Here is a 22,715-nt window from a genome sequence, read left to right as displayed (position 1 = left end):
TAACTACAATAAAATTTAGAAGTCACAGTCCATTAAAATGCAAAACATAGTTATTGTCATTTATGTCTCTTATTAGTCATGGTATTATTTCCACTAGTGCTTTTAAAAACAATTTCATAGAGGTTTAAGATGATGAATATGCTAATTACCCTAATTTGACCCATCAATATATACAATTATTATGTATCAATTTAAAAATAAGGAAAAAAAGAATTTCATAGAAAATAGCTTAGAATCAGGTAGAAGAAAATAATCCCATAGAAACAAGTATAAGCAAATTTTAGTTCGCCTAAGTTGCAGAACATCCTGGGTCTTGCTTCTGACAGCAGAACCAAATATTTAAAAAGTTAATGATTAAAAGAATACTGTTAAGCTTTCTAAAATCACAAACCAAGCAATGAAGGCTGAACGTATCAAAATATGTCAGGAATTTATGACTGGTCAAGTTATCCTAGGAGAAAGAAAATATGTCAGGAATTTATGACTGGTCAAGTTATCCTAGGAGAAAGAAAATATGTCAGGAATTTATGACTGGTCAAGTTATCCTAGGAGAAAGAAAATATGTCAGGAATTTATGACTGGTCAAGTTATCCTAGGAGAAAGAAAATATGTCAGGAATTTATGACTGGTCAAGTTATCCTAGGAGAAAGAAAAGCATGCTAAGTTTGAGGTTCATTTTAAGATAACCAAATTGAGAAAGTGATAACAGAAAACAATAATTAAGTTATAGAGAAACACAATAAAGGAAGCTAAAGGCAGTAGTTAATTAAAAATTTACCAACAAACAATTTGATTTTCTATCCATCCAGCTAAACAAATCCTTTATAAAGAAAATTAGAATATCTGTTGAACATATTGAACCTTATATAAATGTTCTCACTTGTGTGAGAACATTTAAAGCACAATCCATCCAAACATTAAGCCATTAAGCCACAGTCAGTATTTAGAAAATTGCCTTTGTAAACTCTGTTGCCCTTTTTTTCTACAACTGCCAACATTATTTCAGTTGTCTTAAAGTTACGATTAACAGTAGACATAAATACTATGTCCATCCATCCACCTTTTATACTTTTCATTCTGCATAAACAGGTTGTTTTATGCTCTAATTGTTTTATATATCTACATCTTATCACCTCATATGAAGCTGAATGTCTCTTGCTGGCTGAAACTACACATTCAATAAGTTTCATATTTATACATCTGACTTAGAATCTCAGCAGAAATATAAGAGTTCAATAAAGACTGTTCCCAAAAGAAAATATAGTAGCACAATTTTCAAGTTGTAATGCACCATAACTTGAATAAAACAACTGAATGAGAATGAATAAACTTACATCAAACACTAGAAATATAATGGGAGTCTGCTATAGCCATAAAGTAATAGCACAGTAGTACTATTATAGTAGTACTTTATATAGTTACACTATGTAAAGTAAAAGTAGTATTTAAAGGTTATCTGACAAGCCTAGGGATGTATAAAAGATTTATTATATCAGCCAGATAATTTGACTTTAGTAACAAGTTTAGTAGAAAAGTAAATCAGGTGGATTTAATGTCTTCTTCCATTTTAAAAAATGTTTTTATAAATCCATAATACAATACCGAGATTTAAAAAATCCTTGTCAAATTCAGGCAAATTTAAAAAAGAAAAAAACTTACTTGACTCCATTAAACACAATTGTATGTATCTAAATTTCATTTCCTATTACTAACATCTAACACTTTAAGTCTATTTGGCACTCAATAGATCCCTGTAAGTCCCATTAACAGCAATGGGAATTCTATGGGCACAGAGAAAAGAGAAATGTCTCTAAGTGTAAATAGTTTCTCCTTTATAACTTTATAATTAACCTCTGCTTTCTACCCAATTTTCTATGTTGGATGTTTTAATTACTTAAATGAAAATGATTGGATTGTAATGGAAACCAGATGGAAGCATCATCGAATAAATCAAGGAAATACAGTGGCAACGTCACTTTACACAAGTATAGAGTTTATTGTCATAAAAAAGGCAGCATAAAATATGCAGTCAAACAACAAAATTCGGGTAGGTAGAGACAGTTGATGTTTAAACATGTAACAGAGCCTTTCCTTTCTGGTAATAAAAACCCCAAGTTCAGACCAAGAAGGACAAAGCGATTATCAACTAAAAGCTTCAGAGGTGATATATGAAGAGATGAACTTATGGCTTCAATTTAGTTCCTGAAGGGTACCATGCACTAACTCAATGATAATTAGAAAGCTGTCAGAGGATTCATCAACATTGGAAACTAAACACTTGGATTCATAAACGTTTGAAGTCCAAGTGAAGTTCTTATTTATAAATGATTCTACTTGCTCCATGGAAAATTATGCCTCATTTCCATTTTTATGAGCATTTCTTTCATGCATTAATATATATGAATGGCACATCAGAGATTTAAAATGTGTATGAGTCAGAGAGACACAGACAGAGCCAGGCAGAGGCAGAGCCAGGCAGAGGCAGAGGCAGACAGAGGCAGAGGCAGACAGAGGCAGAGGCAGACACGGAAGCAGAGATGGAGGCAGAGACGGAGACAGAGGGAGACAGAGACAGACAGAGACAGACAGAGACAGACAGAGACAGACAGAGACAGACAGAGACAGACAGAGACAGACAGAGACAGACAGAGACAGACAGAGACAGACAGAGACAGACAGATGCCTGTATGGGCTTTTGAAATATAACCAGAAAGATATCTATTTCAATTTGAAGGTTTCTCAAATTGGGGGAAAAAAGAATCATCAAGTCAATACTGAATTTAGTTTGGGAGTGAGGGAATCATCTATCAAATATTTAACCGCTACTAGGACAAGAAAGAATGTAATAGCAGGCTTGTTAGAAATACATTCTCTACTTTAAAATGCATGATGTATTTTGAAGACAGGTGCAGGTCATGGTGTAAATATGTTGCTCATGATTTCTTAGAAAAGTTTTGAGAGAATGAGAATGTTTTCTTTCCGTATAATTCCACATACTTTTAAGGATGCAGAGTAAAATCTAAAGAAGCTTAGCAGGATAGGACAATAGTTTCCTTAGCAGGAAAAAAGCAGAAAATTTTACCTTAATTATGACTCAGTGGAAACGTGAGGAAATCCTCTTGACGTGGGTTAGGAGTGGGGCAAATCTACTTTTCCATTAGAACCTTACAACAGGTTTGATTTTCTTTTTGGTTTATAAAGTTTTTTAAAAATGTTTAGTTTATAAGCCTATTCAAACTATGGTTAGCAGGCTAAATCATATTTACATTTCTTTAGGAAAAAAATACATTCATTTTTATCTCCATTGCGTATAACTTAGTGTTCAAACGTGAAAACATTTTAACAATGTAATAAACAAAGGCTTAGTTTGTGAGGATAAATATGGAATTTGTATGCTTTCTGTTTAAACCAGGAAGTATAATATGTACTCCAAGATCTAACTAAACTAATTCTTCATTTGAAATATAGGGAAATAAACTTATTTTTGTCCTAATTTTTCTTCTCTTACTTGCAAGTAAAATATGTTCATGAAAAAATAGGATGCTAACAAAAATTCATAATTTTATTTTGGTATTAGGACTCTTATTTCAACAATGTGTAATAAATTAAGTCTGTTCATTACAACAGACCTTCAGATGAGGATGCACAAACACACACAACGACACACAGAGTCCAAGTGAGCAAATTTTTCATAATGTAGATAGATTCAAACTGCCCTTAAAAATTGGAAGAATATTAGTTCTGGGAATGCTAGAACCATAGAATCATGAAAAATAAACTGCTGTGGAACCTCAGGTTGGGGTGGTTGTTAATTTTACTTTGGAGTGGATGGAGCAGATAGATTTAAGAGGAGCAACAGGCAAGGCTTCTAAGAAGAAACAATATGTGAGTTGGGTGTTAATGAGAGGAGAAGGCTTTCAAAACGGAGGAGACTGGTGAGGCAGGTATGATAAATAGTCACGGATTAGCAGAAAAGGGAGCATCTCAGGATGGGCTTAGAGCACTTGTCGGGGACAGGAGATAATGTTAGACAATGAGATTGAATATGTAGACAGCAGGTCAATTCAAAACGACCTCATGCCATGCTAAGGAGATTCGGAGTTAATTGTGGCTCTAATAGTATTTATTAAGGAAAGGCAATATTTTTCTGTTCTATTACCTCTCCTTCTTTTCTCCTCTGATGTAATACTTGTTTCCTAAGAATTATCTGGAGCCACACAGATGTGAGTTGAAACATCTGCTTTTAAATTTTGGCTGTAAGTGTTGGATAAGTGTTGTAAGCCCCTCCACTCTTCAGATATCACAATTGTTAAATGAAATAGTAACAGTACTTATGCTACGTTGTCAAGATTAAAACTTAGAGCTCTTGAAAATTATCTAGGACAGCATGACATACAGTAGGTGTACAATGAACACTATTTGTTTATGCATATTAGCATGTCTCTTTCCTTAGTGAGCATGTTGTGTGATTTAACATATCAACAGATAATTGCATGCATGTATGCATGCTCTCTTTTGTTTGCTTTTGAGTATACTGCTAAAAGCAAGCACAAAAAGTCAGGTTTTTATATTGCTTCTTTGAGAGAGGCTTGGGACTGCATAGAAGCATGCTGTTTTCCACTTTGGTATTTACACATAGAGAAACTATGCCCTCGACTCTACCGGCTTTCGGTTTTTTAATAAAGGATAGATAAAAGGAGACCATCCTAAATTGGCAATTCTATTTGCACACCTGGACAAAAACTAAAGACCTAAGGCTATTTTTCGAACACAAGGAAAGATTCTCAACTTCTAATTTATCAATAAAATATATATTCTATGCAATCACCTAAGTTCATATAATCAGTCACATTTACTAAAATCTTCAGACTTTCTAGGTTCATAGACCTAGTGATTATTTTTCCTTTTGACACATCATATGTTCTTTCAAAGTAAATTTTACTAAAACTGTTTCTAAGGTAGGCGTGTGCTATGGCAGCAAGGAGGTACCTTATCAGTAAAAGCTCTTGCTTCCATTGTAGAGCTAAGGGGTTTCAATGTGAATAACAAATGATTCTCCATAAAAGGCTGAGCTATTAAAATAAGGATCTCCACAGAAAGATTACAAATCATTTTAAAAAGATATGCCCTGCTTATTATCTGAATTCACTTAAATATGTTGTAGTCACATTGAGCTGTGCAAACTGTTTTAGAAAAAAGTCATGAATGGGGAGAAGTGGATTTGGGGGAAAGTCCATCATCTGAATGATGGCAGATTTCAGTTGTACACTCCTTCGGTCAGTGTTAACTGCTCCTGAGGAATCATGGAGACAGGAGGAAGATTAACTTAAAAATACAAAAACTTACAAATGCTTTAGACAGAGCTTCGAGGAAGAGAAGAAAGAAAACTGGCTGTTTCTAGCCATTAACAGAAACAGCTCACTTTTACTCATTTCCATTGTAGCAGGCATTGAATAAACCCCTTTAAATACTGCCTCTGTGAATTCTTACAAATGCTAGTCCCATTTGACAGAAGTAGCAGCAATCTGAATAATAGAGAGTTTAGGGACTACAGATCACAGATAGGAAATAGCAATGACAGGATCTGACCTTAGGCAGCATGTCTCCAATGGCTGAGAACTTCACCAGGGTAAGTCCATGTAGTATAATGTTTCAGTCAAGTTCTGTAGTCAGTCTGCCTGGGACCCATGCCTTATTATCTGCACATTCTTAGACAATGCCTCAGCCACTCTTTGCCTCAGTTTTATCATCAGCAAATTGTAGATATAAAAATAGTGCCTCCCTCAGAGTTGTGAGAATTACATGCACTACACTGAATGTTAGCAATTCTTGTCATTATCATTATTAGCAATAAAGTGACAAATTTGTAGAAATAAAGGCCCTTAACAACTAGAATTTATGACAAGTTGTCATTAACAGAGGAAAATAGAGAAGGGTAGTCACAGTAAGCCTCTTCCCATCCTGTTTTAAGTCCTGTCTATTAAGGATAGTGCAGAATCATTGGTTGAGAGAGGGAAGGAAGAAAACATTTATTGAGAAACAATTATGTATTAGAAAGTATGCTAGGTAATTTTACATGTTACATCATTCAATCCTTACAGTGACCATAAAAGATGAATATTATCTCACTTTTCAGATGAGGAACATGAGGTTCATAGGGTTTAAGAGACTTTCCTGAAGTCATAGAGAATTAAAAGTTGTATTAGGATTGAAACAGAAAATGAGAAGTTTAAGCATCCCATGGGGTTGGCAGTTTTGGTTTGCAATGTGCTTTCGCTTTTTTATTTCAAAATCTTTAAGAACTATTGATATAGACATTGAACATGCGTAAAAAGTTGAAAGGTAAATCAAAGAGTATTGTTAACTCAAAATCCTTGTAAGCATACCATACCTGAGAAATAGCAAAAATTAATAGGTTTTACAAGTATACTTGATAGAAGCTTTGTTTTCAATATATACTGATATTATGATACATAAACATATTAAGAAAAATTTGTCACAAAATTTTAGAATTTGATATCCACATTAGAGAAGCTTTTGTATAAACTATTCAGATCAGAAGACAGTGATAAAAATGTTCTCTCATGCATATCATAATGACTAAATGTACACAGGTCCAATACTTTAAAGATTTTGGACTAGGTAAAAGAATCCTATTTTAGAATATTAAAAATTTATCACATTTTAAAGGGAACCTATTATTCTTCAATGAAACCATGAAGCCACAATTTTGAGTAATAACCACATGCAGTGTGCTACACTAGGACATTTGAAGGCCACAGATTTTTCAACTTCCAGTGAAGCTGGAGAGGAACAGAGATGATTTGATTAAAAGTGATAATGACATTTCTAGTAGATTCATTCAGTAGTACAACCCCTAAAACGTCATTTTGCACTGTCTTATAAGAAACATATTTTGAGATATGCTTTGAGTAAATTTAACAGCAAGATATTAAAAAATACACCTGTAAAATAATCAAGAAAATATATTTGCATATCTAATTATAACCATTCAAATTAGCTATAAAGAATTAAATGCAAAAGTAAAGAGCAACTAGTCAATAATCTTGACATAGTGGTCCAGAGAATGCTGTACTTTGGGAGAGAAGCCGAGAGCACCAAAAAGAGGGTCTTTGCCTAATGTGGTGTGTTTTGAGAATGGAAGGGAAGGGTAGTCTTCCTGATCAAGTTGTCAGTTCCTTTATGAATTCTGAGGATTCCCAAAAAGAAAAATTCCTCTTCCACTCCTACAAAAAAGCTAGGTCACAGAAACAACAACAACAACAAAAACCAAACAAACAAAAAATTAGCACAAGGCCGTTAATCTCAACCTTAATTCAGTTTGGCATTAGAGAACGAGAAAGGAAAGAAAACTTAATGAAAAAGAACCAAAGACACAGAACTAAAGATGTGATAACTTAATAACTGAATAAGTTATTAAGAATTCTTCATTGAGCAACTACTACTGACCAGTAACTATTCAAGGCCCCCATGATAAGCTGGTAAACTCATGAGATGTGATCTTGGCCTCATAGATACTGCAGTTAGTTTAGTAGGAGAGAGTTGATAGTCAAATAATTACTTAAATACTTGTAAAATTAAAACCATTGTGTCACGGTCTTTGGTCCTACGAAAGCATGTGACACGTCCATAAAAGTCTCACTGAGGAAATAACAAAGCTATGACCTGAGGATACATAGAAATTAGGTGAAAGGATGAGAGCTGAGGATAGGATTTAGCGATCAAAGAATTACACATCTGAAGAAAGAGAAAAAGGCTAGGGTGGCTGCAGCACAGTCTCAGGGATAGTCTAGTGGGAGATGAAGCTGAACACTAGCAAGGGCCAAGTCCTTTAAGATCTTGTGGCCTCATTAAACTCTCTCTTTCCTCCTCAACTTCCTCTTCTTCCTACTCCCACCAATAGGGTACCCTTGAAAGGTTTTAATCAAGGAGATAGAGGGTACTGTAGTCAAATGTGACAGGAATTGATTTCATATTAAAAATCTCAGGTATGCAGAAATGCAACTTACTCAACCTCTGCTTTTAATGGAGTTTCAAGTCTTGGAAGCAAAAAGATTTAAGGAGTCACTTTCAGGACTTCTCAGTCTAATTCAGTGTGAACATTATATTGTAAACACAGAGCACAGAATGAGATCAAAGAACAAGTTCACATTTTACTTTTGTGGCTCATTAAATCTGCTGCTTGGGGCTGCTGCTTCTACTGCCCCTGGATGGCTTCTCTGATCAACCTTGAATAGAAATAATTCCTACAGTCATTTTAAGTGGCAATGCCCGTCAAATCTGTAATTAAATATCAACCTTGCAATAGCAAAAGATTTCAAACTTTTAAAAAATTAACATGTCTTCCCACCCAAGCCCAGTTTTATTGCTTGCAGAAAGCTGTAGTGGGGATGCAGGAACTTGTATACATTTTTCTCTTGGCCTCTGGCATTTCTAAGCCTCCCCAGCTTGCTAACTGCACTGTGCTTTCTTATCTCTGTCCACTCCTTTATGATTCAAGATGCATCTGGAGAACTGTCATTCAGTAGACATTAGAGAAAAATGGGTACATGGGGACAGTGGCACCTGTATGGGCCTTAAGGTGAAAAGGAGACCGTTTGTATTTATAAGGCCATATTAAGGATTATAGGTTTTATTATTAAGGATAATGAGGAACCAGCAAACCAGCAAATGGTTTTAGTCATGAGGTGTCACAGACATGTTTGCATTTTAAAAGAATTACTTCACTTTGGGAGGCCGAGGTGGGCGGATCACGAGGTCAGGAGATCGAGACCATCCTGGCTAACACGGTGAAACCCCATCTCTACTAAAAGTACAAAACATTAGCCGGGTGTGGTGGCGGGCACCTGTAGTCCCAGCTACTCGGGAGGCTGAGGCAGGAGAATGGCGTGAACCCGGGAGGCGGAGCTTGCAGTGAGCTAAGAGCCTGGGCGACAGCGAGACTCCTTCTCAAAAAAAAAAAAAAAATTACTTTTGTGGTTGAATTACCTCATCTGGTTGGGTGGACACTTCTTCAGTCAGACATGGCTCTTAGTGCAGCAGGTATGCACCTAGTAGGAAAAAAAATTGTCCTCCTCCCCCCACACAGGGCAGACAGGCTAAAAATCCTAGCAAAAGATTTGTATGGATCTGTCAAACGGTCATTTGTTTAGGTAGTTACAGAGAACATGAAGAAAGGGCATTCATCAGGAGTCGTCCCGCTGGTTGACCGAATAGAGTCCTGGTCAGATTCAGTAGCTAGGCTTAGCTAAATGGGAAGGCAGAGCTTCTGGAGTATCAGTATCACTGTTTCTACATTGCTCTGGCCCACAGAAAACCATGACTTAGAGAAAAATAAACCTGGAATGTCACACTGGAACATGGCACTAATTTAGACAACGTGCTTATTTTCCAAGGAACTGGTAGTTAAATACAGACCGTTTATTGTTCTAAATTTTAAATTTAAATTTTCAGCTTTGTTGTTATTTTTAATGAAATATCCTTTTAAATACAGAATGTTATTCAAGAATCTCAGTTGCTTTTATTTAGAATATCTGAAATTCTTAAGTAACAACCTACAAAGATAGAAAATTTTTAATTGGTTCTATTTGTCACCCTGCCTAAAGAACTTTTATAAATTCAGTATTCAAAAGGAGAAATATTAAATAAAAAGGTAAAACAATCATGTGATTAACAATAAGCTGATTAAAAAAATAAAAACATCAGGTAATATTTAAGTTCCTTTTAAGTAGTAATTCTTCAGTCTGAGTGGTTATCAAAAGCAGCTGAACAGGTTGAAATAAATACAGATGGATTTAAATTCACTAGGTCTGGAGTAGAAACCAGGTGTTGAGTGCTCTGGCTATATTTGGAGGAAGAATAATAGATGAAGCAACTTAGATGTCCCTGAGTTGATAGTTGTTCATTTTGAAGGTAGAAGATTATTTTAATTTTATATTAAAATTAGCTTGAAAGCAGTATAACTCTACTTTCGTATTTTGAATTTTCCAGAAAGAAGTTTTTATAAAAAGCAACAAAACTTCTCAACTCTGAGGAATTCAGGCTTAGAAACTAATGAGTTAGATTATGGCATAGGATTCAATTAATTTATGTTGGATTCTGAAGAAAATTCGAGAATTTGCTTTTTAGTATTTGTATAGGAAAAGCATTCAGCGTGCTTTGACAAGGATCTTTGCACTGGTTTGGTGGTGGCTGTGCAAATAGCTCCACCAAGCTGCTGTCATGATTTATTTAGAGAGAAGTAATCTATGACTCATGTAACAATATAATAATTTCAAAAAATGTAACTTTATCCCATAATCTCTTTGTGTACTTAAGTTTTAAACTGTATAACTACTTAATGCTCTCGGGGCATATTTGGGATGGGTCACAAATTCACAACTTGTAAATAGTATTTCATGAATAAAACTCTCTTTGGAAACATTGCTGGTAACATATTAGAACTTCAGCTTTAGTAACAAAATTGATCAATTAATAAAATAATTGAATTTTAAAAAAAATATATTAAGTTCTTCACTTTAAAAAGTTTTTCTTCATCTGAATGAATTGCACTTTTCCCAGTAATACAAGCCACAGTTGCAGCATTTGACAATATGCAAAAATTACACTATATTCCTATTTATCTGGTTACATAGAAATTGACAGTCAGAAACATGACTTTGAATTGTTATAGCCCACAGAGAAAATTATCAAGCGTATCTTGACATTTCTAGTAGTGTTCTCACTTTCTTTTGCCACATTAAATAGCAAACATACAGTGTTTAACATGCACATTTCCTCCTTACCTCTGTTCCAGAGTGAAAACTTGCCCCTATTTTTGTTCTTCTCAAGAGGAATCAATTTAAAAATTATTGGGAGACTTAGAGAACCCCCTTGGACTTTTCGGTTTCGGTAACTGTCATGACAGTGACAGTAAGGCTATGGCGAAACTTACTGCTATTCCCACATTACTCTTTTGGATTAGCAATCTAAATTTAAATTCATTCACTCCCTTCATATTATAGAAATTACTTGAGTGCCTATTTGTACAAAGTCCAGGTGAATTTGTTTCTTATTGCTATCATAATACATTATATGCACATTACAAATATAGTAGCTTGAAAGAAAACAAATTTGTTATTGTACAGTTTTGGAGGTTGGAAATCCAATATCAACCTCACTATGCTAAAGTCAAGGTGTCAGCAAAGCTGGTTCTTTCTGGAGGTCCTGAGGGGACAGTCCATTTCCTTACCTTTTTCAGCTTCTAGAGGCTGCCTGCATGCCTTGTCTTGTGGCTTACGGGCATCATTCCTAGCTTTTGCTTCCTTTCTCATATCTCCTACTACTAACTCTGAGCCGCTGCCTCTTTCTTATAAGGATCCTTCTGATTACATTTTGCCCACCTGGGTAATCCATGGTACTTGCCCATTGTAAGATCCTTAATTAATTACATCTGCAGAGCCCCTTTTGCCTTTGTAAGGTAGCATATTCACAGGTTCTTAAATTAAGGCATAGACATCTTTTGCAGGACATGATGCAAGCTAGCCAAAAGAGAAGGAGGGAACACATTAAAAACTGATATTGGAAAGTAAATTAGAAAATTCCAATAAGTCTAGAATTTAGTCACTCCTACCAGAAGGGAATAGTCATTTCTCTCTCTCTGTCTCCAACAGGGTTAACTTTTTGAACAGTAACTAAGTTAAAAATTAGCAGATGTGGCTGGGCGCAGTGGCTCATGCCTGTAATCCCAGCACTTTGAAAGGCCAAAGCGGGAGGATTGCTTGAGCTCAGGAGTTTGAGACTAGCCTAAGCAACATAGTGGTGAGACCTTGTCTTTCAAAAAAAAAAAAAAAAAAAAATGACCCAGGTGTGGTAGCTTGTGACAGTCGTCCCAGCTACTTGGAAGGCTGAAGCTGGAGGGTTACTTAACCCAGGAGACAAGAGTTTTCAGTGAGCTGAAATCATGCCATTGCCTTCCACCCTGGGTGACAGAGTGAGACCTTGTCTCAAAAAAAAAAAAATAAAAAGTAGATGTTTTCATGACAACTAGAGATTGACTTGGTCTAACTTATTCAGAAAATTGCCTTAATTCCTCACTCACTTTAGCATTCTAAAACTAACTTTCTTCGCTAGGAAAGGAAGAAGCTGCATTCTCTTTATATCTGTAAAGACCAAGTACATGGGGCACTCACAGATAGACGAGTCTAAAGTAAGGTGTCTTCTGTGGGAATTTTAGAGCTTAGGAGCAAGTACTTTGAGCTAAGAAAGGATATATTGGTGTGAAAACATGTTACTTGGCACAGAGTAAGGAGGCTTTTTCTTTCATTTATATTTTTATTTGTATTTTATTTGTATTTTTAATCATCTTATTTTTAGAAATTTTCTAATTAGCCAGTAAGTGCAAATGTGCTCTAATAGACGCTTATGTGAACCAAAGAAAAATTGAGAGGTGATCACAAGCTTTCTATACCAGTGACATTGATTTGATATTTTTAAAAGAGGGAGAAAACATATTCTGATGGTTCTGTAAATAGATTTGTTCCCATCATAGGAATTTAGAAATTGTGACTCCTGAGACAATTTGCTTCCAATTATATTATGGAAACAGCTTTTATTTCAGGCAGCTAGAATTAGGCTTGCTCAACATCTTTAACTTGCAGAAAAAATGGAGAAGCCATCCTCAATTACTGTTCTATATATCAGAGATTTGTTTTGTTGTATGTGATCTATGACACATATGTAACGATTACATAGCCTCGGTGTTTGATTTTAAACTGCTTAACTCTCCAGATGTTTAAATTATAAAACCACCAAGTAAATACATTTATTTTTCTATACAAGTATGCACAGCTGGCTAATACCAAATGATACCAAAATGTCTGCACCAAGTCTTTCTCCTTTGCTATTAAGGAAACTGCCCATGGGTTCATGTGGACAGAGAATAAAATTCATTTAACAGTAAAATATCGTATTTTGTCCCCCTTTCCACAGCAGTTCTTTGACTTCAGATCAACAGCTCTGGCCAATAAGGTCACCTGGCATAAGGATATTTTATATTTTTCTCTATTTGAAAATAACATTTAAATAAACCTCCACTTAATCTTTGAATCTAGACCTAATTACCCCACTAATTTCCGGATAAATTTCCTAGGCTGAGTGTTTCTCTCTGAAGCTTCTGACATCTTTTGAAAACCTCCTTAAAACACTTCCATACACAGTTATGGCAAGCATATTTTATTCCTTCTTCTACCCTACCTAGACTGTGAGCTCTTTGAGGGTGGGGACTGGGTCTTATACCTTTAACTTCTTACCTATTGGTTGACATAGGAAATATTTGTTGACACAGTAAATACTTGCTGAATTAATAAATTAATAAATGTAGCATGCAGTGAGTGAGAACTTGTTGAGTTCTTTCATTCAGTGGGAAAAGCGGAGAAAATGTCATAAGCCTTATTTCTGAGATATTTATAGTATATTAAGGGGTAGAGAGAAGGAAAACTGGCGAAGAATCTGCAAATACTACATACAGTTAAAAAGCAAGGACAATAAATGCTCAAAATTTGAGATTTTCTAAACACAGGAGAAGGTCGTATCATAATCAACTGAGGATTTCTTTCTAACCCGCTCTCCCATTAGCACTGTCTTTCTGTAAATGTGCGCTCCCATTTACAGAGGGCACATTATTATGTTGACAGCTGTGCCCAGTAGACACAGTAAGACTGTGGTTTGACATGATGGACTTCAGTCTTACCACATCCATGGACTCCTTTATTTTTCTTTATCTAGATCCCCAGATAAGGTTTAAGACAAATCCTCTAGCTCCTCTCTTTCAACCAACCCTTCGTATAGTTTCAGACATAAATACTTAACTGTGGTTCTTTGCTTTCACTATTATCCTGAATAACATGTGAGAGCCTTTCAAAATTTAGTTGCTTTTAACCTCTCTTCAAATTTCAGTAGTGGACAATGCGTTAAGCGATTTTGCTGTGTTTCCAGGATTGAGAACTGTTGAGCCACTCTGAGTGAGGACCTAGGACTAGCAGCACTACATCACCTGGAACTTATTAGGCATTCAGCATCTCAGACTTTTCCAAAGACTTTGTGAAACAGAGTACGTATTTTAACAAAATTCTCTATGTAACTCCCACATGCATTAAAGTTTGTGATGCAATGCTCTACATTATATCAACGTACTAAAATACACACCACCACCAACAAAGAGATCTCTGTTAAGATAATAAGAAAGGCTCCGGGAGGAGGCAATAGAGCCTGTAGATACACAGGTTCTGGAGTCAATCTACCTGGATTCTAACACTTATTAGTTCTGTTACCTTGATTGCATTACTTGTTATGCCTAAACTTCAGTTTACTGCATTAAAGTGGGGATACTGATAAATGACCAAATCCATAAGATTTCTGTGACGTGTACAGCATTATTTGGCATACAGTATCCCTCAGTAAAGTTAGTGCTACTAACGTTAAGTGAACTAGACCTGAAAAGCAGTAGAAGGCATTCCCTTCAGGTCATTATCAGCTTTGGATAGCTGGAGTAAACTAGAACAGCAGTCTTCAAATGAGGCCCACACATTCCAAAAGGTCAATGAAGACATTCCAGATGAAACATAGGAACCATTCATTTTAAGTGGAACATTTTCAGATCCCCCACATCCATATACATCCATTTGTAATTTATCTGAAATTAAAATTTGATATGCCTGCAGTAGTGTGTGAGCTTTTTCTTTTCCAACTTGTCTTCCACAAAGGTCCCCCTCCCAGTTTACAAAATAGAAACTTAACTCCCAGCCATTTTAAATTTTGGTCTAGTATATTCTCTGAATGAAAAAACAAAAAACAAAAACAAAAAATATACTTTGTCACCACAAATACACTTTTTATGCATCATCCAGGTGATTAACTATATTTATTTTTATTTTTTTGAGACAGAGTCTTGCTCTGTCACCCAGGCAGGATTGCAGTGGCATGATCTCGGCTCACTGCAACCTTTGCCTCCTGAGTTCAAGAGATTCTTACACCTTAGCCTCCCAAGTAGCTGGGATTACAGGTATGCGCCACCACACCTGGCTAATTTTTTGTATTTTTAGTAGAGATGGGGTTTCACCATGTTAGCCAGGCTGGTCTCAAAGTCCTAACCTCAGGTGATCCCCCGCCTTGACCTTCCAAAATGCTGAGATTACAGGTGTGAGCCACTACACCCTGCCACCAAAAAAAAAAAAAAAAAAAAAAAAAAAAAAAGTTACTTTTTTTATGTCTAAATAGTCACCACTAGGTGACTAACTATTACTGGCAAGTCTGTGTTCTTATTCTCTAGCTAGCTATCTGTGTTCTTAGACAGTTCACTCCTGAGATGTCTGTAGGAGTGATAAATAATAACAAGTTAAATTTTAAAAAAATGAAATAACTCTTTACTCACAATAAATTTGATTTGGCGATTGGTTTGGCAATAAGGATTAACTTTGCTGTTCAGTTAGGATATTTTTCCATAAATTGAATAGCTAATACTGAAGATACAAAGTTTTTGCAGATATATTTTAACCACATAAAAATATATAGCACTGGCAAAATAGAATATTTATGACTACTAAACAAACAATATATAAAATTCAGATGTCAACCTAAAAATGTAAGAGCATTATGTTAAGTTTTACAAAATCTCTGAAGCTTGCAGATTGCACTTTGGTGATGTCAGCTCAGGACCTTGATAGGTGGACTCCCAGCCCTGCTACTATTTGTGACGTACTATAAGACACTGGGAGGTCTAAAGTAGAACTTACCAATTTGAAGCTCAAAAGTGCATCCTTGGCTTAATAAAAAGAGAAAGTAAAACAGTTTTTGGCATATATCTTTAACCTCAAGGCCCTATTGGCACCCTAATACATTTATAAATATAATGTGAGATTTCAAACATATTTCTGAAGGAAAAGAGCCTAGATGCATGCACGAAGCATAGAGTTTTGTACTCTCAGATCTATGTTTAAGTTTTTAATGTTGAAAAAATAAATTCATAAACATATTATCATAAGTAGCATGTAATTAGACATTAACACTATGAAACAAGGAGATTAGTGACTTTTAAGGGGTTTCCAAGCCTTTGTTCAAAAATACTAAGATATAACAACTTGGCTTAAAAATTATAAGTGAACGCAATAAAAATTGCCATGAATACGACTGACGAGGACATATCAATTCGCATCAATTTGATGATTCTTATTATGTTTAATAATTATCCAGCAGGAATAGAACTCATTGTTATTTTGCTTTGAGTTATTTAAAGATAAAAGTAAGAAAGAAGGGAATTTAGGGTTTGATTGTGGTTATAATTCAACCAAAGCTGGTTTGAAGAGGCAATAGAAAAATAAGACATTTAAAGGTCTATTTAAATTTGAAATGAATTAATATTTCTTCTGACATAATATGGCATTTGAAAAAATATATTTAACATACCTTTCCAGAAAAAAAAAAGTTACATGCTTTTGCTTTCATCTAGCACATGGAAAGTGGGAAAACCTGTTGCTTCCAATCAGACAATGAAAAAAAGTCAAAGAGAACTATCAAAGTATAACTTTTCTTAAGTCCATCAGATAGCTGATATTGTAGAGCAACCACTTAGCCAAAATTAAAATACACACACACACACACACACACACACGTGGGAGAAAGTGATTGGTAACATATAAATGTGTAAGAATGATGCAGTCAAAATCAGAAAACCTACAAAAAAGAGTGAAAAGAGATAAGATAATCAATAGAACTGTACTCATAGATCACCTGAATGTTAGATTTACTGGGTAACAGCTTTAAAATAACTATGTGAAACCTGTTGACAATCTAGTAAAAAAGGTGGAGAACATAGATTAAAAGATGGGGAACTTTAGCAGAGAGATAAAATCTATAAGAAAAATTAAAATGGAAACGCTAAAAGTGAAAACATAATGCAAGAATTGAAGAATTCCGTCAATGGATACATAAGTACTCAGACTTCATCTAGCTAAGGAAAAAAATAAAATATATGCTTGTAAAAATGACTGTAACTGAAACACGGAAATAAATGAAGGTAAAATTTAAAAAATAAATAAAAAAGCAGAGCATTAAGAGGCATGGGACACCATCAAATGACCTATTATGAATGTCCTTCAGTCCCGCAGAAAGAACTGATGGAGAACAGAATAAATGCACGCATGCATGCATAGACGTATATAATATATGCACAGATAGATATAATGACTGAGAATTTTAGAAAATTAAGGAAAGAAAGCACACTATAGATCCAAGAAGCTCGAAAAACCAATAAGCAGAATAAATAACAAAATAAACACAGATCGAAGAGTACAGGTACACACTGAGATACATCTCAGTCACACTGATGAAAACCAAAAGAGAAAATCCTTCAGGTAGCCAGAAAAAAAAGAAAAGCCAACACATTATACAGGAATGAAAACGACAACAACAAAAGAATTACAGCAAAATTCTTATCAGAAATCATACAAGCAAGAATATTCAGTCACATCTTTCAAGTACTAAAAGAAAGAAAAACTATACACCAATAATTCTATTCTCAGCGAAAATATTATTTTTTTAAATAAGGATAAAATAGTTTTCAGACAAAACTAAAGCTGATTTATTGCTAGCACACTTGTACTATGAGAAATGTCAGAGGATGTCCTTCAGGCAGGAGGAATATGATATGGGACATAAACTTAGATTTATACAAAGAAATAAAGAGTGTCGAAAATGGTAAAAATGAGTATAAATATAAAAACCTTTTAAAATTATTTTTCATCATTCTAAAAATTATGAATGATTATGGCAATATTTTAAAATAAAATTTCAGGTATTTTGCTTTTCCAGATGAATAATTTTCATAAACCCAATAATAATTTCAGTAAAGTTTCTAAAATTTAACAGTTAAGTGTGTATCATCTGGAAAAATATACAAAAATTGAATAGTGGTAGTTATCTGTAAGGAGGGGGAGAATGAGAAGGAGACATTTTAATAAATATACTCTTACTTTTTGAATTTTTTAGATATTAAAATAAAAAATCAACACTTAATTAAAAAATTAAATACGGTGATATATACAATTTAAAGATGGAATTGTAACATATAAGTAGAACAATGATCTCAATTGGAAGATTCAAAGCAATCACCATAAGAATTTTACCTGAAATATTATGAAGAACTCAACAAACTATAGAATATTAACAAAGAATAATTTATAGATTGTGAATAATTAAGTAAATTCTGACTAAAGATTGCAACGAGTGGGAATTTACCAAACAGATTTTAAGACATTTGCAAACGCACAGTATTAAAGAGTATAGAATGATGAGTGAGGGAGAAACCCAGCTAACTCAGACATAGGTCTTCATATAGATGAAAATTAGATACATATCAGAGATTGGGCACAGCAACGGGCAAAATACGGGATGCTTGATAAATTGTATTGAAAAAATTCAGTTATGACACTGAGAAAAGTAAAATTCGATCCTGATCATAGACTCTTGTTGTATTAATAATCCACATGTGAAAGGAGAATTATAAATTGAATAAAAGGGCAAATAGGAAAATACTTTGTAAACCACAATTGAGAAAATATTTATTAAACAAGAACTAAAAGAGATAACTCATAAAATTGGAAAAAATCAATATTTCAAAATTAAGCATTCTTTTCAACAAAATTTAACAGATATGAAAATACTAGCTATTTTGATAAACAAAAATTAACAGATTACAGTAGTAGAAAGTTATTTTAAAATATTAAAACCAATGAGTGATTTTTAATATATAAATCATAGATATACTTGTAATATATAAACATATAACACATATCTGTGGTATTGAAACTTCGTGGATGGGCCGGTTATGGTGGGTCACGCCTATAATCCCAGGAATTGGGAGGCCGAGGTGGGCGGATCACCTGAGGTCAGGAGTTCAAGACCATCCTGGCCAACTTGGTGAAACTCCGTCTCCACTAAAAATACAAAAATTAGCCGGGCATAGTGGTACATGCCTGTAGTCCCAGCTACTTGGGAGGCTGAGGTCAGAGAATCACTTGAACCCGGGGGGTGAAGGTTGCAGTGAGCAGAGTTCACGCCACTGCACTCCAGCTTGGGTAACAGAGTGAGACACCTTGTCAAAAAAAAAAAAAAAAAAAAAAAAAAACGCTTTACGGATCAAAATTCTTAGGAAAAAAAAAAGTCTCTGAAATCTTCACAGAAAGGATGATACAGAAAAAAAATTAACACTGGATTATAGAACATACAAAGAATTCTCATAAATCAACAAGGTCGCAAAAAAGCCAGAAAATTAATAGATAATTAGGCAAAGCGTATTTATTGGTAGTTCACAGAAAAGGAGTTTAAATGTTCAAGCTTGTTTGCAATAAAAAAATACTAATTTAACCATGTTACATTCATTAGAAAGGCAAGCTATTGAGAGCAAAGGGAATTCATTATACTCCTGGTAAGAATATCCATCTGTATAGTCATTCTGCAGAAGAGTCTCACACTATTCATTTAACTTGAATATGTTTAGGTCCAGGATTTCCATTCCAAGATCTATTTCCTAACAAAGTTCTCCAAAAGTTGACGAATGCACCTCCACAAAGTCTACATCACGTTATTATTTTTTAATGGAGGAATTCGTAGCAAACTAAACATCTAATACAATTTTACTTATTGACATAAATAAAATGCAGTGGATGTATACTATGGAAAAATCGGCAGCAGGTAGAAGCAAGTAAATGAAGTGAACATACACAGTCAGATGGATAAGTTTCAAACACAGTTTTAACTTTAAAATTGTAAGATGCTGAACAACATGTATGGCCAATAACATGTAGGTAAATTTAAAACATATACTCACATTAAACAATTCTATTTTTTTTTTTTTTAAGACAGAGTCTCACTCTGTCACCCAGGCTGGAGTGCAGTGGCACGATCTCGGCTCACTGCAAGCTCCACCTCCAGGGTTCAAGCCATTCTCCTGCCTCAGCCTCCCGAGTAGCTGGGACTACAGGTGCCTGCCACCATGCCTGGCTAATTTTTTTTGTATTTTTTTTTAGTAGAGACGGAGTTCCACCGTGTTAGCCAGGATGGTCTCGATCTCCTGACCTTGTGATCTGCCTGCCTCGGCCTCCCAAAGTGCTGGGATTACAGGCGTGAGCCACTGCGTCTGGCCAACGATTCTACATTCTTAATATGAGTGCAAGCACATTAAATTGGGTTCCAATGGGGAAAAGAAATAGAGGTAATGATCAGGAATGTGGAGATAAAATTTTAAAGGCGTTTTTTTGACTCGTATCATACCCTATTTTCTTCATTTCCATAACAACTATCATCTAAAATCATATTTGTTTTACTTGTTTATTATTTAATATCTGTCTCTTTCTTTTAGAATGTAAGACACATAAAGACAGGGCTTTTCTGTTGTTCAAGGTGTCTCAAACACAAATATATTTTACATTACCACAGGGCATGACACATTATTAGGTGATAAAAATTACTTGATTAATTATCAGTAAATGAGCAATGATAATTTACCATAATTTGCTTTACCAGATTGCTTCCCCTAGGTTGGCTCAGTGGAAATAGTATGCCTCTCCTTGGTGGACAGCTTCTTGAGCCGAACATATGGTGAAGCACGGCTTCTATGCTTCCTGTAATTCCGAAAGGGTTGCCAAAATACAGATCTGTGCCAAGAAACCTCTGGCTTCCTAACCTTGACAAGCCTTTTTGAGGCACTTAGCCAGTCGTCTTTATATTCATCTTTGTCACTGAACAGATCCACAAGGACCAAACAACACCCATATTTTCCATATGGATGTAATATTGCAACACATTGTTTTTAAGCTAAAATAGCATTTTTAGGGCACAATTATTTATGTGCTAGTTATGGATGCTATACAAATTATTTGTCAGTAAGTCATCAAAAATCTTTTATATATTCAAATATGGGTACATAGATACATATATTGTTGTTGTTGTTGTTGTGTGTGTGTGTGTGTGTAGGCATAAACTAATTGCAATTCTCTTATTTATGATCACAGAAAAGTGACTTTTCTTCCCTCCTGAGGTAAGTTTCTTTCTTCCCTCAGGATAAGAATCAACACTTCCAGTTGCATTGTGTATTATTAGAGGTTATGCAAGAATCCAGAAGTCAAATCAAGGCTTTCCTATGATTAGTTTTTGTTTTGTATTTGATGCTATCTGTTAAGGTCTCAGAGCAAAAGGTCCTAAAAATTGAAAAATAACATAAAATAAAAGCTTAATGAAGCAAGGAGGACAATATTTCACTTCTTGATTATAGCTTTCTATTTATAATGCTTTTCTGTTTTACATTCAGCTTCCTCACAAATCAAGCCTGATTTGTTCTAAAGTTTTCTGTATGTAAAAACAAGGTGATGTGGTGGACATCTGGAATACATGCCTGCCTAAAATCAATGGAATATTCTATATTTTAATAGATTCCCTTTAGTGTAAATCAAATACTTAAATATGTTATACCAAAAAAAAAACCACTTTATTACTGGGTCTCATTTGTCGCTAGGGTACAGATAGGTGATTTGGATGCAAATCAAATGTACCGATGCTAGACTATGATTCAGAATGGGTTACACTGGGAAAGAGGGCCGTGATTTTGCTAGTGCTGGTAGCAGCAGAGGTGGCCCCATTCTAGGCAGAGTTCATGGTGGCAGTAGCAGCCTCCTTGCTCAGGAGACTTAGAATAGTTCCACAGCATTTCTGCCAGAGTTCTTGGAATCTTAGTGCAGAGTCAACACTGCTGCCTTTCCAAAGAATCTCTAAGCTATGGAATAAATACACTGTAGTAAAATGTCATTCCAAAAGATGGGAAAAACAGAACAAACATTCTGTATGTAAAAGTATGGAAAGTCAAACACCAAAAGCTGGCAAGTATTTTGTAAAGTCCTTTATTACAACCAACAATAAAATACAGGCAAAGCACTTAGTACCAGCTACACCGTAAGCCCTATGTATAGAGCCATTAGGCAGCTATTTCTTTAAATATGTTTCACATGGGAACCAAAACATACACTCACATACAAATACAAATTGAATATCATGAAATGACACTTATACTCTCTCTACTTCAATTCTGTTTAAGTTAAAAAATAAATAACTGCAACATACTTACTTGATTTCACAACTAATGTGATCAACAATTTGAAAAATACTGTCATAGAATGTCCATGCATAATTTCAATTTCTTAATTGATGCCTAATTGAGCATTACTGAAAACTAGGATATTTGAGTAACAACTCTAATCTTTGGAGGGTAATGACACAGGTAGCAGTTCACTCATTTATTCATTAATATATAGTATCATACTCTTCCCACCAATTACTCTCTAGTGCCCTCTTAGAGACATAACTAAGGCTTGATTTAGTATGCCTATTCCTTTGTCAACCTGTAATTGAAGATCAGATATCAAAGTAAAACAAAAAAATTGAGAAGCAGTAGCAGTGATTGGAAAAATGACTTTTTAATTGTTTTATTCATACTGTTTTTTCTCATTTTAAAAAATCATGATTATTACAAAAATTTTAAATATATGTGAATAAAAATAATAAAATAGCATTCATTCATAATTAAACTGCAAACTAAAGATTATTACATGGAGTAGTCTGAGTCTGATCATGAGAAAGAAACCACACAGTGATTTTGTTAGGGGACATTT

General features: G+C 34.7%; 1 protein-coding gene across 41 annotated transcripts in view; it reads right to left on the bottom strand.

Moving 5' to 3' along the window:
- PTPRD (protein tyrosine phosphatase receptor type D) overlaps positions 1-22,715 on the bottom strand; it is a 2,298,568-nt gene that overhangs the window by 1,649,937 nt on the left and 625,916 nt on the right. For 2 of the 41 annotated variants that reach the window (XM_063696403.1, XM_063696407.1), the window contains exon 1: positions 5,590-5,711. The exons of the other annotated variants lie outside the window; for them this stretch is intronic. The gene's annotated coding sequence lies outside the window, so the exon portion shown is untranslated. Of the gene's footprint in view, positions 1-5,589; positions 5,712-22,715 lie in introns of those variants that run through there. 41 annotated transcript variants of the gene reach the window in all.

The sequence above is a fragment of the Gorilla gorilla genome, chromosome 13 (genome assembly GCF_029281585.2).
Source record: "Gorilla gorilla gorilla isolate KB3781 chromosome 13, NHGRI_mGorGor1-v2.1_pri, whole genome shotgun sequence".
NCBI classification, from domain to species: Eukaryota; Metazoa; Chordata; class Mammalia; order Primates; family Hominidae; genus Gorilla; species Gorilla gorilla.
Note: the sequence above shows the minus strand (reverse complement) of the source record. Positions and strands in the feature narration are given on the sequence as shown.